This window comes from Pocillopora damicornis, chromosome 13 (assembly GCF_964200805.1).
Source record: "Pocillopora damicornis chromosome 13, jaPocDami1.2, whole genome shotgun sequence".
NCBI classification, from domain to species: Eukaryota; Metazoa; Cnidaria; class Anthozoa; order Scleractinia; family Pocilloporidae; genus Pocillopora; species Pocillopora damicornis.
In genome coordinates this window covers 19,575,047-19,590,330 of record NC_142682.1, presented here as the reverse complement: position 1 = coordinate 19,590,330, position 15,284 = coordinate 19,575,047, and the positions used below count along the sequence as shown (strand labels likewise).

General features: G+C 39.7%; 1 long non-coding RNA gene across 1 annotated transcript; it reads right to left on the bottom strand.

Moving 5' to 3' along the window:
* Positions 1-3,068: 3,068 nt before the first annotated feature.
* Positions 3,069-7,020, bottom strand: LOC149035849 (uncharacterized). The gene is made up of 3 exons (XR_016182259.1): positions 6,888-7,020; positions 6,446-6,527; positions 3,069-3,178 (listed from the first exon to the last, which is right to left on the bottom strand). It is a non-coding gene; the product is annotated as an uncharacterized LOC149035849 (long non-coding RNA).
* Positions 7,021-15,284: the final 8,264 nt, after the last annotated feature.

Below are 15,284 nucleotides of genomic sequence, written 5' to 3'. Positions count from 1 at the left end.
GACTTGGTGTGTGTCTACCTAAAACTACTGCCCTGTTCATAAAGTGAACAAAAAAAAAAAACAATTTAATAATAATGATAAGAACTTTATTTATCCTCCAAAATAAAACTAAGTTAGCGAACAACGATGCGATTTAACATCCAAGTCTCTAAAATAACCATTAACTCAGTCTTAAACCTCTTTAAAGAGGTTATATCTCTAATGCATGTGGGAAAACTATTCCAATCTGCTGCTGCAGGATACTGAAAAATTGTTCGGCCAGTTTTCGTTTTGACCTTGGGAAGATGCAACAAAGTCTTATCACGTAAATTTCTATCATGCATACGAGATCTACGTATAAGATAATCAACCAGTTGATCAGGGCAACTAATATAATGTGCAATCTTAAAAGACAATATGGCACACAAAAAGTACCTACGATTTCCTAAAGTAAGAAGACCTAACTTCCATCGCATTTCTTGTGAGCAAGTTTTCCCTATTGGTATTCAATATTGAACGCAAGGCCTGATTTTACAATCGTTCAATCTTTAAAAATACTGTTTCAGAACAATCTAACCACGTCGTTGACTGATTTACTGAATCATTTACAACAGATCATAATTGCATGCAGCAAGACTGGAGTTTCATCCACATGTAAGAAGTTTATAACTTTCTTTTACTTATTAAAAATTAAAAAAAAGTGTCAGTTTAAGTTGTCACGTGGAAGTTACATGTAGATCAGATGTTCATTATACATTAAAATGTTTGCCAGAAAAAAGGAGCAGATTCTACTGCTGTTTGTTCAGTTGTCCTAACTGTGACTTTCAAGACCCTTTTCACTCTTCTCTTCTCAATGGCTAGTTTGCATTTTTTTTCTGTTATTGGTTACAACTGTTTTATACAGAATTTTACTTGCAGTGTAGCAGGTACTGTACAGGAACCACTGGTCACTTGGATTGCTGTTTTTTACAGGGGGGATGACAAGCCACCGGTACTTCTTACTGTTTGGGACTGTAGGGAAAACTTCCTTTTGTAATGAGTGAAGAATACCTGTCTAAGGAGACAAAAGAGAAAGATATATATTCATAAGTAAAAAATGTGCTATAATCATGCACAGTAAGATTGCACTTTATTTATAGACAAGGATTTTTCATGGTGAGAGGGACATAAGGTGCAGGAATAGGATACTTACCAGTTGTTTCAAAACTGGCAAGTGAAATACATTTAAATGGAACATCAAAAGCATTAAACTCCAAAAACGATCCTTAAATCGTGATGAGATATCCTTTGTTTTCACGAAATTGTCATGAGAGCCAGTCCTTGACCGGTATTGTTCAATCGAGATTCCCATCTTTACTTTTGTCGTTTTGAAATATGCCTCCATGGATTCTCAACAGTGCAAGGAGAAAGCAACTGCAACACAACTGATTTCACTTTATGACACTTTCAGGTGGCTTAAGACACTTTAAAACACTTTCAAATACTTTCAGACACTCAGCGGTGCAACCTGCACCGATAGATCAAGCCGATAGCTGTTGGCTTTCGAGAGTTCAATGACTCCTTTCAGTGTGGTACAACCCGTACCGAAGATCCAAGCGGTTAAATGTTGCCTTTCAAGAGCGTAAACGCTCTTGCACAAGCTGCTCTTAGAACACAAGCCGGGTCTGGGTGTGTTGGCTTTTGTGAGGAGAACCAACTCGTGATACTATCACCTGAAAAAAATTACTCGAGACCGCGCTTACAACCAAGATGGCTGAGACTGGTGCGCTGTACGACACTGGACCACGTGACAAGCGCTCGACTCTCGTGGACAGATAAATAAATAAATCCGATCGTGCCATAATGTGGCTACACAATTTGTGTAAGCCACACAAAAATGTTTTGATGATTAGATTTAATTCGAAAGAAGTTCCACAGTCTTGAAGCGTAGCAAGTTACATATGGCTAAGGATGAAAGTTTATGTGTGACCTTGTTTGTGATATGTCATTTTTGTCATCACGTCCCTCTCTCTCTCTCTCTCTCTCTCTCTCTCTCTCTCTCTCACACGCTGACATTATCAAGCAGTCAGTGACCTGTTTACTTACGTTTCTGCTTCCGTCCGCGCCCATTGAGTGGTTTTATGACAGTGTATTGAGTTCAGTCCTTAGAGTGATTTAGCAAGGGTCCGGACGCACTGGAATGATAAAATTTGTTTGGCCTACCAAAAATCTCGACAAAATTTGTCTCTGCCCATTTGTCAAGCGTGGGTGCACTGAGACACAGCAAAGTAACCACATGAATCATTCTTTGCGATAGAATCGGAGATAAGGTTGCTCGAAATAACCTCGAGAACCCACAGGCGGTCCAAGCTCCAGCTGTGAGATGATCATCTTGCGCAATAACAGTCTGTATGGGAATATTTACGACCGCTCTAAGGAATAAAAAAATACGTCAAATTCTCAATAAAAATACTTCACCTTACTTATCACTTGCTATCTGACCGCTTACTTTGATGAACAGAGCCCATTTAAGCGAGTTGTTCATTTCGAGGTTTTCAACGTACATAAGAAAAGCCCAAGGCTGAACACTCCATTTCCGAACGCCTGAGCCGAGAAGCGAAAAATCCAAGCTTTTCTTATGTACGTTGTCAGTGAACTCAATTTTAAATAGAACAAGTTTCAGTTTCTTTTAGCAAGATTTGAGCTTTTCGTTTGACGGTGTGCTCAGCAACTGTCTTTTTCCGTCTCTGTGAAATGATGATATCAGAATATGAAAATAGCCACTGATTGTGCTCGGTCAAGGTCAACAACTCTACAAGAAAGCAAAACATTGAAAAAGAACAAGTAATTGGACTGCAGTTTGCTTAATTAGGACAATTTTCTGCTTTTCTGGGACATTTTCAGCTCCTGAAAGTTGTGTGTTAGGCTCATATAATCCTCATGGTGTTCCACTTTAAAGAGGAAGTCAAAATTAACAGCGAACTGGAAGTGTACGATTTCATTCGTTTTACTAAGGAAGCACAGAACATATTAGTAGAGAAATTATTCATATGTCAATTTGCAGACTTTCAATGTCAACAACACTTGCAAGGAAAACTTCAAAAGCTTCCCTAACTCTCATTAACCTCTTGTCAATTCCACAACAAGTATCCTCGTCAAAGTCTGCAGACTTCATTTTCGTTATTTTTTTCCATCCACACACTTTCAGGAAAAGTTAATTCTCAAAGAGAAAAATTGCCAAGGGTAACGAATTAAGAAAGGAATAAATGTGGCTCGAGAGATATTTTTAAATAAAATGATGTATTACATGCGTGTGATACAAGACTAGATTTATATTTCTGTATCTCGATCGAACAAAGTAAATCAATAGATAATTTTGATTTGACGCGTTTCAAATAAGATCATGATGAAAACTTAAAGACCACGCAGCTTGTGTTCTCCACTAGCTCAAAAGGTTTCAAAGGCGTAAATAATTAATTCATTTTGGTGACAGATTCTTCTCCATGGTGATAGCCGTATTTGTGTTGACATGAGAAGAGCGAATGGGGCCATCGAGAGAGAGAGGCATCCTATTCCTACCATAGAAGAAGTTCTCCATGACCTTAATGGTTCAACTGTATTCAGCAAACTAGATCTGCGCTGGGGATTCCACCAGATTGAGCTTGATGAAGAGTCCCGTCAAATTACTACGTTTGTGACACACAGAGGCCTTTACAGATACAAGAGACTGATGTTCGGCATTACGTCAGCCCCAGAAAAGTATCAGAAGATTGTGAGTGATGTTCTGCAAGGTTGTGAAGGTGTTGCAAATATTGCAGATGATGTGATCGTACATGGATGTGGAATTGAGCAGCATGACAAGAATTTGCTGGCTGTTCTAGATCGCCTCAGACAGTGTGGACTAACCCTGAATCCAAACAAGTGCCAGTTCAGACTTCCCAAGTTGACCTTCTTCGGACATGACCTGAGCAAGAGTGGAGTTACACCCAGTGAAGAAAAGGTAGCAGCAGTTCAGAATGCGAAACCTCCAAAGAATGTGGCTGAAGTCAGATCTTTCCTAGGCCTTGTACAGTACTGTGCTAAATTCCTGCCAAATTTTGCACAGGAAGCTGAGCCTATCAGACAGCTGACTAGAAAAGACGAGCCATTCGTATGGAAAGAAGTTCAGCAACAGTCTTTTGAGAAGCTCAAGTATCTCTTGACACGAGCAGAAACACTGGCATACTTCAAGAATGATTGCAAAACCCGTATTGTCGCAGATGCAGGTCCTACTGGTATCGGAGCAGTCCTAACACAATTCCAAGATGGAGTCTGGAGAGTGATTTCTTATGCGTCCAGGAACCTAACCGACGTCGAAAGGCGATATTCTCAAACCGAGAAGGAGGCACTTGCCTTAGTGTGGGCCTGCGAAAGATTTAATCTGTATGTTTACTGTCGTGACTTTGAACTTGAGACTGACCATAAACCTCTGGAATGTATTTACAAGAGTACATCCAAGCCATCTGCAAGAATCGAACGATGGGTGCTCCGCCTGCAAAGCTACAACTTCCAAGTTGTGTATCGTCCTGGAAAAACCAACATTGCAGACGCCCTGTCAAGACTTAACTCCCTGGACCAAAAGGACAGAAGTGGAGAGGAAACAGATGCAGTGAAAATGATTGCAGAAGAGAGCACACCTGTGGTGTTAACAGCGAAAGAAGTAGAACGTGCATCAGAAGAAGACCCTGAACTGACCAGCGTGAGACATTACATTCAGAGTGGAGACTGGTCTCAGTGCAAAATGCCCCATTTCCTGTGTGTGAAGAATGAACTGTGTGTGCTTGGAAAACTGGTGTTGCGTGGTACAAGAATTGTCATACCCCAGAGCCTGAGAAAACAAGTCTTACATTTAGCCCATGAAGGTCATCAAGGCATAGTCAAGATGAAGAGCCGACTCAGAACCAAAGTGTGGTGGCCTAAAATGGACACTGATGCTGAGCGAATCTGTAAAAGCTGTCACGGATGTCAAGTAGTGAGTGGATTCTGTACACCTGAACCAATGCAGAGAGTAGAACCACCAACAGGACCCTGGCAAGATGTAGCTATTGATGTGTTGGGTCCACTTCCTTCTGGAGAGAGTTTACTTGTAGTAGTAGACTACTACAGCCGTTTCTTTGAAGTGGTAATTATGCGGTCAACCACATCACAGAAGATGATAGAAGCACTAACACCGATCTTTGTACGTTACGGCTATCCATTTACCCTCAAGTCTGACAATGCAGCTCAGTTTGTATCGGAAGAATTCGAAGAGTTCCTGTCTAAGAATGGCATCGAGCATCGAAAATCTCCTCCACTTTGGCCCCAAGCCAATGGTGAAGTTGAACGACAAAACCGAACCTTGCTTAAAGTGCTCAAGATAGCCCAAGTGGAAGGAAAGAGGTGGAAAGATGAGCTGAACAAGTTCCTGTTGGCGTACCGAACAACTCCTCACTCTACCACTGGGATGACCCCAGCATCTCTAATGTTCGGAAGAGAGTTGAAAACAAAACTGCCTGAATTACGCCCCAACAAGAGCCTGCTGGATGAAAGCATCAGAGACCGAGACTGGAACCACAAATTGTCTAGTAAGCTCTATGCTGACAAGCAAAGGAATGCAACTTTCAACCCAGTAGTCCCTGGTGACAAGGTTCTGCTTGAAAACACCAAATCACCTGGTAAGCTGGCTCCAAAGTTTGAACCTCAGCCATACACCGTCCAGACCAAGGAAGGACAAGAACTCACCTTGAAAGCAGACAATGGCACCTTGTATAGGAGAAACAGCTCTTTTGTCAAACCTTACAATACCCCTGGAGAGCCAGAGTCTTCTCCTCCTGAACAGAGTTCCAGAGAAGCAAACCCCCCAAGCCCAGCTCCAGTAATGCCTGAGTCTAGCACAACCTCAAGTACGGCAGAGACAAGAAGCAGACCAACCCGTGCTACGAAATTGCCTGGAAGATTTAAAGACTTTGTCCTGGACAAATGAACTGACTTGTTTGAACTTTTTAGACTTTTCACTGAACATGATTTTGTTCAGAACAGTTTGCAGTTTGAACCCTCATATTGTTTATGAGTATTTAATATTGTTGTTACTCGTTATAAAGACATTTTTCTTGAACTCAATTAACTGCAATTAATTGCGACAAAGGAAGGGAATGTAGTGTTTGGGCTATTGAGACATTTCGTGCCGCATACATGGTGTAATGTAGGTTCGAGTTGCATCTCGAGTAGCGGAAAGCATGGCGTGTTGTAAAAGTCGTGTGCAGTGAATTAAAACACTTCAAAAGGTTTAATCCGTGTTAATCTGCTTATTTATTGGCCATCACCACAGTGCTCATCAAATCTCTCGATGAAAAAAGAAGATTGAGCTTTCTTGAACGAATTAACTCATTTTCACACTAATTATGGATGTTTTAATGTAATTAAGTTTCTTAACAAATATGCCAAAGAAATTAAAATCTATATCACTTACCAAACAGAAGCAGGAAAAGGCTAAAAACACCAATACTGACTGCATAATGATCCAGTGTCAAATACGAGCTTGTCTCATTTGTCTGCAGAGACAAAACAACGTAGCAACAAAAGTTTCGCTTCACGTTTGGTTGACAACCCTAGACTCTGCAAAATGTTGGTTGAGTTAACATTCTTGTAATTACACCGTAAAATAGATTATAAGTGAGTTGTGTTGAAGATGAGAGTCATTAAAAGCCAAATTGGCAGAAAGTAACATGAAGCAACGACGAAATCCAAGACATCTTCCAAAGAATCCCTAAAACTGAGTTAGAGTACTTCGGCCCGTGAGCAAAACGCACGCTGTTCGCAGGTGTATAACGCATGAGCAACCCACTCAATGCACGATCACAGAGGTAACTCAAGAATCATCTTTCATACGGCATACGATTACAAACGATTACCTGATCTGTAATTAAATTAGAAAAGAGCCGTCATCTTCCTTACGAAGTTAATTTCAGATGTCTGTCGCGAATTCAGTTGAGCTTGCAAGACAGTACAACGAAGGCGGAGTCACGAGACTCACTCAGCCCCATGCCCGCCGCATCTTTATGTCACGCAAGCAATGCGGAAGTATGTGCGGAATTTCATTGGTTTTTAATACTGATGTCTAAAATGAATGGATATCAACTGAGAGAGAGAGAGAGAGAGAGAGAGAGAGAGAGAGAGAGAGAGAGAGAGAGCGAGAGAGAGAGAGAGAGAGAGAGAGAGAGAGAGAGAGCGAGAGAGAGAGAGAGAGAGAGAGAGAGCGAGAGCGAGAGAGAGAGAGAGAGAGAGAGAGAGAGAGAGAGAGAGAGAGAGAGAGAGAGAGAGAGAGAGAGAGAGAGAGAGAGAGAGAGAGATCAGAAGGGTAGTTCGTGTCGTTTTTCGAGGTACTTCGCGATTTGGTAAGAAAACCGTAAGCCTAAGATCGTCACACAACGCTTACCTCGAAGGAGCATGAAGAACAAACAGACCAGAGGTCGTAAATTCTACAATGGAAACGAACAAGGCAAGCAACCTACGTCGAATGCCGCTAAACGTTCTATTAATCAACTTATTCGGCGATGGCGTAAACTTGGCGCTAAGGTGATATATTTCCGTCTCACCAAAGTTATGTCTGAGTCGACTTTCGAAAACTTGAAACTGGAAAAGGTAAGATAAAATGTCAAAAAAATGCATGAATTCGCTAATCATAGATGATGATGAGCTCGAGAAAATTTACCGCGTGATGGATGAATAATCCTATTGTTTTCATATCAATCAGGAGCTCATTACCAATGGGCTCCTGAATCAATCTATTTGTCGTTTAAACTCAACAATAAGACAGGCTCATGTTTTGTTGTTGTTGTTTTTTTTTCACAATCGCTTGAAGTCAGGAAAGAGATTACAATAAGTTTATAATCCTAAATTGTTAGGCTTCTCACTTTATTGATTGTCTATCACTGAAGCTACATAGCGAGTAGCGTCGCCAGTTAGATTGCAGAATCTGTGAAAAGAACATCAGTTGATTTATAATTCATTGTATAATAGCGCTCTCTTCGGGCGCTGATTCGCTAGCTCGGAGGAGATTACCACAGCATATTTATTACTATTAGTACAAATACCAAAGTACTGAGCGACTAGAGAGCTACAAAATGGATTCTCATTTCGCTACGGCTCACTTAAGAGAAAAGCATTTCAAAAAACGAGTCAGCTGTGACAAAAAAAATTATATGGATAGCGGCAAAGTCCAGTAGGATGGCTTTATATTGTTATTGCATTAAAAGAAAGGTTTCGTGGGCTGTTGAACTCTAGAAAAGGAAAAGTACCTAAAACATGTCATGTTTTGCAGCATTGTAGTCTCAGTTGGAGAAAAATGGAAGAACCAATACCTGGGCAGGTAAACAATGCATCCTAAAGAAATCCAAGCTTCCAGTCGCCTAAAGGACTTTTAGAAAGTAAACACAAAATGATTTTGAACGAAGTGGAGGGTATTTGAGAGAGTGTTTGTTATTAAAAATTGACTGTATTTAGGGTCCCGATACATAAATACATACATACATATATATATATATATAACAGTACTGTCTGCAGTTAGATATAGCTCTTTGGCATATAAAGCTTTGCTTTCATGTCCAAATTGAGCACTCTACTAGGATGAGTCATTGCTGCTAGCATTATGCATGCTCACTAGTTTTTCTAGTTTGAGCACTCTGGCATGGCTTAAGTGATCCCACATGTGTGAGATCACTTGGGGTGGCTTTATTGCTTTACCTCCATCTTAGCATCAGCACTGCACTGATGAGGCCCAGAAGGCCGAAACAGTACTGTCTGCAGTTAGTTATATATATATATATTTTTATTTCATTCTGCTTGCTTTGTCCGAGAAGTGCACCATTCAATCGTTTACATATTCTAATTTAACAATTTCAAGAGAGTATCAATGTTCAACAAGTAATGCTTTCTTTCTAAGATTGATGTTTGCTTTCAACAATATACATTTATATTCAACCTTACACCTGCTTAATTTTTGAAAACAAAAATAATTACTTTCAACTTCAATCTTCATCATCTAATGTAGATATATATATATTTTTTTCATTCTGCAGATGTATACATATTTTTTTCATTCTACAGATGTATATATATTTTTTCCATTCTGCTTTAATTCTGAGAAGCTGTTATCTCCAAAATCTAGTTGCAATGGCTGCATTTAGCTGAAGTCGCGTCATGATCTGAAAAAAGTATCCAAAGACTCGAAAATTAGCTTACATACATACAACATACATATACATAATACTTTATTAACGTGGCTGACACTTAGCTATATAAAGCTAGTTTACAGGTCAGTGACAGCCTATTCCAGCTTTGAACGAGCCAACGATCACGCGATAGAAATCTTACGCTCGCTATTTTTTTTAATTTGTGGTGAGCATAGCACAGAAAAGCAAAGTTTTGAAACAACTTTGTTTCATGTAGAAAATTCTAGACCGGTAGGCAGCCTGAATAATCCGCGTGGCCAATTTTCTTAAGGGGAAATTGAAAAGAGCTTGGCGTGACTTTTTTCTTCCAGTGGAAAGTGTTACAAACCGTAGTCAACACACCTATATCACGTGACCCTTAGTTATACCGTGATGCACTCCGATTTACTCTCGCTACGGCAGGGCGGAAGTATTGGATTTAAATTTTTCACCAATTGTGGACATCAAGCCCTTGAAAGTTGAAAAATATCACCCATAACTACAAGGGTGTTTGATTTCAGTGTATTTTGGAACTTAGTAAGAGTTGAAGGATACTACAGACCCACAGTAAAACCAGGAACCAGCACATTCACACCGCTAAGGTCAGTTTACTCATCCAAACTACCAAATTGGTTGCTACCTTACTTCTTAAAGATCTCAGTTTTAATGATGAAAGGAATGGAGGATATAAGAGATTGTGATAAGCTTGACAACAATTTAACCAGAGTTCTGCTTTGACCTGCTTTAGTTAAATGACAGGAGTAATTTCACCTGTAGGTGTAAATCCTGTTTGACTCGCGATCGATAATCATTTCAGTCGACAAAGTTGACCAACATTTCAACTTTTGGTGGAGTTATTTAGAGGAAGAGGAGACCACTGAAAGCTGGCAAGAAGATTATAAGTGTTAGGAACATTTTGAGCCTAGAAGCCCATTTAGAGCACCCGCGGAATATTTATACAAAAACTTTATACTATAAATTTGCATATGGATATTTGTTATTTAGATGCATTGAGTTTCGGAATTTGATTTTTTCACTGTCTCAATCATTATGGAGTGTAATTAGAGAATTCGAAAGCGCTTCTTCCTCATAAAGTTATTTGCTCCGTTCCAAGTTAAAACTGACAACCTTTGTTCGTTACGAAATCATTATAATTTAAGCAAAGTGCGGTGCTCGTGCTTATGCTAATTGTAATTGTACGAGTGTAAAGGTGATAATTACATGGTGGAACAACAAGATCGAAGGAGTTTTCGGTCGCGTTACGTAGATCAATCATGCCTCGGTGATGTCAGCAAAAATGAGCTGCCTCCTTACAGTCTGGCGGTTCAAAAGCATTACAATCATGATTCAAACTATCATCGATTATCTGGTGTTTCAGTGGCTGCCCCAGATAATTGTTTTGGGATAGCAACTCGATTAGAACAGTCCCTAATGTTAGCCAGACTCGACTGAATACGAGCACTTTTGTGTCTTGTTTTTCTATTATGAAATAAGTACCTGTCCGTTCATTGCTTCCTTAATCTGTCTGCCTTGTTATAGAAGTCAGATGAGTGCACCACTCTATCATTTATATGTTCTGAATTAACAATTTCAAGAGAGTATCAATGTCAATGCTCTCTTTTGAAGATTACTGTTTGCTTTCAATAATATACATTTATATTTAACCTTACAGCTAGTTCATTTTTGAAAAAAGAAATATTTACATTCAACTCCAATCTTCATCATCTAATGCAGCAAAAATTTATGTTCAAATTTAAACTTATTCAGTTTGATTTATAACAAAGTTCGGATATAACGTGCGCTGCCGTTGGTTGAAAGAGCGTCTTCTATCAGAGTACAAATCAAGGAGCGGAACTATAAGTTGTCACGCCATCTGCCAATTCCCGGACTTCTCTTTAGCTTATTTTCGTTAATTGAAAGTCAAATTTTTGAACAGTCGGGCCGGCAAGCAGCAACAGAAGAACCAAACAAAGGTTTGAAAACATGCTAAGTGCCGTAATTGTCGAAATTATAACGTGAGCAAAGACCAATATCACCAAAGAGAAAACTTAATGGACTTTCCGAGTTTTGAAGGTTTTTACGCTTAGATTGTCTTTTCATTACTTGCACACAGCAAACACTACAACAACAACAACAACATACTTTATTGACTTTCCCCAAGGGGGCTTTTCAAAGACAATGTTATAAAAATAATCCTATTACAATTAAAAATCCTATTTACAATTAAAGATGTTTTAAAATCTGAATGTTCTAAAAGAAAAATGAAAGCATACAAATATATAAAATTACAACTCTGTGAGTAATTTGGTCCTTAAACGTTTTTTAAAAACCTTAACGGAGTTGCACAGTTTTAAGGAATTATCCAAAGAGTTCCATAAGTTTACAGTTCTATAGAAAAATGTTCTCTGACCGCTAGCTGTTCTAAAGAATGGAATTTGCAAAAGCTGCGAATTTCTGGTGCTACGTCGACTAACCTCGGCTCGCTTTATGAATTTTGATGAGAGGTAATCTGGAGCCTGACCAGTCATGCATCTGAAGGCCGTAGTAGCGTTCCGGTAGTAAAGCTGGCTTTGAACTGAAAGCCAATTTAGTTCCTTGCGAATTGGTGTAACGTGGTCAAATTTACGTGCACCGCTAACAATGCGGCATGCGAAGTTCTGCACCGCCTGTAACTTGTCAACATTACATTTTGAGGTATTTGACCAAACATTGGAACAATAAAATAACCTGCTGAAAACTAAGGAATTAATAATCATCAAAAGTGTACGCTTGTCGAAAACATGCTTGACACGGTTTATTTGGCCGAGGCGGGACATGCACGAGGAAGCGGTCTTAATTATGTGTTCATCGTAAGTTAAATTAGAATCCAAAATCACACCAAGGTCTTTGGCGGTGTCTGCGGGGACGATGTCCTCACCCATAATGGAAAGGGAGCGAAATTGCAATTTTGCACGCATCTGCCTGCTGCCAAATATCATCAGCTTGGTTTTGCCAGGGTTAAGTAACAATTGGTTGTTGGAACACCATTCTCCTATTTTAAACAAGTCGTCTTCCAAATCAGCAATTGCATCCAGGTTGTCTTTAAGTTCGAAGGAAGTGATGAGTTTCGTATCATCTACATAACTCTGAGTGCTGCATTTCTGTGGGATCGATGGAAGATCGTTCGTATATATGTTAAATAGTAGTGGGCCTAAGATACTTCCTTGAGGGACGCCGTTGGTCACGGACAAAGGCTCAGATAGCGTTGAATGGATTCGTACTACTTGTGTCCTGTTGCTTAGGTAACTACGAAACCATTGGAGAGCGTTTCTGGAAATTCCGACATCTTGCAATTTTGAAATTAACGTGTCGTGGTTGACGCTATCGAAAGCTTTGCTCATATCTAATAGAACAACTGCCGTTAACTTCTTTTTGTCAATCGCGTTAAGAATTGTGTCAGTTGTTTCAATCACAGACGTTTCACACGAATGCCATCTCTTGTTACCGCTTTGGCTCTTTGATAGGGTGTCATTCGATTGCAGATACGAGGTGAGCTGATTATGTACTACCCTTTCGCAAACCTTTGATAAGACTGGTGTAAGTGAGATAGGTCTATTATTGTTTGCCTGTTCCTGGTCGCCCTCTTTTGGGATTGGTGTAACCACAGCTGTCTTCCATTTTGATGGAAAAACACAGTTTTGAAAGGATGCATTAACAATAGACGTTATTGGGTGAACAATTGGATTAAGACAATCCTTGATGACACGAATCGGGATTTTGTCTATCCCTGGGGCCTTGTTTGAAGGCATCGCTGCTATTATACGTTCTATTTGTTTATAATCAATGGTACTCAGTGTGAACTGGTCAGAGAGAGCGTATTGTCTCGGTACAAAATAATTCTGATTTAGTGTTAGGTTGCATTCATTAGCCAGGGACGTAATTTTGTCAACAGTGCTCTGACCAACAGATACGAAAAACTGATTAAATTCGTCTGCAACAGCTTTGTCGCTCTTACTGTATGTTCGCTGAGATGTAGATTTGCAGGGGATGCACTGGCGAATTGCTTTCCAGATATTATTGGTGTTATTTGGATTCCTCTGGATTTGTTGGGCCACAAATTCCTGTTCAGCAATTCTGATTTCCCTCTTTACTTCCTGTCTGAAATATCTGTAGGCAGTCCAAGATAGCGGATCATTTGTTTTCTTTGCTTTCTTACGCCAATCATCCCTGGTCTTCATCAATCCCCGGATGTTGTCTGTTACGCATGGATTTGGTTTACAGCGTGCTTTGAAGGTTTTAACTGGGGCATGGCGGTCGAGTATCTCAGTAAATAGCGAATCAAGTGCATAAAGTTTGTCCTCGACATCGTCGAAAACATCAACTATGGACCACGGTGCCAGTGATACGTCGTTGCTAAAATCAACAGGACTGTAGTGTTTAAAACTTCTGGTTGTAATATAGACGGGTTTGGCGCGCGCTTTCTTCAATTTTAAGGTGACATAAACCAAGTCATGGTCGCTAATCGAGCTTTCCATAACCGTAGCCGTTTGAACTTGTCTTGTGTCCGATGCAAGGATAACATCTAGAATTGATTTCGAAGTCTCTGTTACTCGTGTTGGCGTGTTGATCAGTATTGACAAGTTATAGGTACGGCAGAAATTAACAAGGACATTAGCTCCAGGATCGTTGCTATTCTCAAGTCTGCAGTTCAAATCTCCCAATAGATAAATTGGAACATTGAACGAACATTTTGAATAGTCACTCGTCATGAAGGAGGGCGGATGTGTGATTCCGAGCTCCCGAGTTATTGGACTTGTACTCCTCTTGTGTCTTGTTCATACCTCGAGGAAAGGTAAACATGACTACTCTTTTACAAATGAGTACTTTGGTCTACGTTTCCCGCACTCTACGTCGGTTAAAGTAGCAAACTGGGATTCGAGACTCTGCATAATAGAAAATACAAAATGGCGGGCACACGTGCATGTCACTATTAGAGTTAAACGAGCAAACGTTACTACAGCCTATTATGCCAATTCAACCTCGACCTTTAGACCTGTTATACAACTGTTACATGATGTTGAACTTAACCCTGGACCAGCAAACAGCTCTATTAGAAACAAGTCTGAAAAGTCAAATGGCAATGTGAAGATTGCACATCTTAACGTTCGCTCGCTTAAATGCCGTGAGCATTTCGTTCTTGTAAAGGAAACGGTACTGGAAAATAAGTTTGACATATTTACCGTATCCGAAACATGGCTCAACAGTTCAGTTACGGATTTGGAAATAGAAATTCCTGGCTATGTTATCTACCGTATCGACCGACAAGCGAAGATTCCTGACTTTAACTCGTATAGTATATGTAGTATATGTATATGTAGTTGTAGTATATGTAGTTTCGTGTCCAAAAACAAAACAGAAGAAAAACAGGAATGATGAAAATGAAAAAAAAAAACCAAACTGGCCTAACTGTTTAGAATTTATACAAATCACGGTGTAAGAGAAACTGTGATCCTAGCTCATCATGGCAATCTTTGGTCATCGTACTGATGGAAAGGATAGCTCTGCCATACTTTCTGATTTGCTGAGAGGAAGGCCACAACAGACGGGTTTTAGGGACGCTTCCACCCCGAGCAGTCTTCTCCGAGCTGTCGATCATTCATGAAACAGACCTCTTGAGCAGTTTGTTTTCCAAGTATTACGTTAAAAAACTTGCGTGTTTTCACGAGCCACAACTTGGCCGAATTTCACTGAACATTGCAGATTCTGTATTTAGGCTTACAAACTACGAGCCAAAAAGTTCAATTCGAGTTGCCGAATTATTTGCACTTGTAAACCACTGCAGATTGTGAATGATTTGACATTTTTGACAGCTTTAGTCTTATTCAACCAATTAGGAGTATTTGCACTTCTGAATAACCTATTTTAGCGAGTTTCATGAGAGCATGAAACATGCTATATTTATAGTATATATATGAAAGTGTCTCTTTTTGACGAGAAAATAAAGGTAGATATAATTCATGTATATTTCCAAACTGCGACGTTTTTGAAAACGGGTGTATATATATATTAAAGCACTATAAACTCTCGCAGCTAATTTAATGGTTATCAATTTGTTTAAGG